Raw genomic sequence first — 1,950 nt, 5'->3', positions numbered from 1 at the left:
GATGGGGAAGCAATTCGTAGCGGAATTCGTTGAATTTCATCAGTGCCGAGCACGTGTGAACCCGTGCATTGTCTTGATGAAAGAGTTCTTTCTTCTTCGTCAAATGGGGACGTTTTTTCTTTAACATGTTGTTGAAACGGTCCAATAAGGCTGCATTGTAATCGCTATTCATCGTTTGCTCCGACGGAAGGTAATCGATATGAATTATATCGCGTGCATCCCAAAAAATTGTGGCCATCACCTTTCCGGCCGACTTCACGGTCTTCGCCTTTTTCGGAGCTGGTTCACCCGGTAAAATTCATTGTTTTGACTGTTCCTTCGTCTCGGGTGTAAAATAATGGATCCATATTTCGTCCACAGTAATGAATCGACGCAGAAATTTATCTGGATTACATTGAAAACATCTCCAAACATTGTTTTGAAATTGTTACATGGTCGCTCTTATGATCCACAGTGAGCAAACGCGCCACCCATCTTGCCGATAGCTTTTTCATATCCAATTATTCGTGCAAAATTGAAATCACTGTGCCATGTGATATGCCTGTGGCCTCAACAAGCTCGAGCACTTTCACTCGTCGATCAGTCAAAACAATATCGTGGACTTTATCGATGATTTTTGGCGTAGCAGTCTGAATTGGACGTCCCGAACGAGGTACATCACATATGGATGTACGACCACGTTTAAATTCATCCAATTGTATACAGTCTCAAACGCTGGTGCAGATGTACAATACTATGAACATTATCCAAACTTGGCTTTGATTTCCTTCGGCGTTAAACCATTCATATGTAACATAGATGCTTGATCACTGCACGAAACTCGTTTTTTTCTATTTTGCAAAAAATACGAAGGTTGTTCGCTTTAATTGTCTACAGAAATCACGCGATAAATTCCGCTCAAAATTTATTATTAATACAGTAATTAGCTGAAAGATGCTACTTGAAGATGCTACAAAAAGTAATGTGACATGACACTGCGAGTGTCCTCTGACAGATTTTCTAAGAATTTATTGACTTGATCTCGTACCAATCGGATGAAAGAGAGCTCAGTGCGCGCTTGTTCTGAATATACATACTATAAATTTGATATTCAGAGATAAAAAAAAAATCATTAAATGCCTTTAATATTTGGCAAAATACTTAAATTTTGTAAGTCGGAAATTAAAATCAATAATATATTAATAATGAGATGATAAAGTAAAGTATAAATAAAAACAATGTGTATGATACAAGTTGTTATGAGCTTCGCTAATTTAATAACAATATTAATAACTCAAATATGTCTTATCTTTTTGTTTTAATAAAGTGTTATTTATTTCGTCAATATCGTTATGGAAGAAACAAGATTGTTTTCAATTACACGGCTTTTGGTAAATGTTGATAATACCATTTTTTTTTCATATATCTCTTATCGAGTGAATGTTCAAGCAACTCTTGAGATTTTCCCTCCTCTCATACCAGGAGATATGACGTCGCGTGGATTAAAAATAACCGTAGTCCTCATTAATAGTTACGCACATTGGTTCATCGAATCGAATTGGAAACCGTGACGAGACCAACGTGCGGCGAGAGTTAGAATTTCAATTCTGTGAAGCATCTTACGCACAAAACAATCGTACGAGCGTCAACATCTTCACGAAAAAAGAGGGTGGAAGAAATGACGGATCACATTGCATCGCATCAAGAGAAAGAGAAAGAGAGAGAGAAAGAGAAAGAGAGAGAGAGAGAGAGAGAGAGAGAGAGAGACAAGGGAGGAGGGATAAATAGATAGACAAGTAGATAGATAGATAAGGCATTTATTACTGTTCTAAAGCAAGCTCTCTAGGAACATACAGATAATAATTAAACACGAAAAGGTAAAAAATAAAGTACAAAAAAATTAATATAGAATACATACAGATAAGAAATATACTAATTGTGAGACATACACAGAAGAAATCACAAAGAATC

This window comes from Trachymyrmex septentrionalis, unplaced genomic scaffold, assembly GCF_001594115.1.
Source record: "Trachymyrmex septentrionalis isolate Tsep2-gDNA-1 unplaced genomic scaffold, Tsep1.0 scaffold86, whole genome shotgun sequence".
NCBI classification, from domain to species: Eukaryota; Metazoa; Arthropoda; class Insecta; order Hymenoptera; family Formicidae; genus Trachymyrmex; species Trachymyrmex septentrionalis.
The sequence above is the reverse complement of the archived record's forward strand: the minus strand, read 5'-3'. Positions refer to the sequence as shown.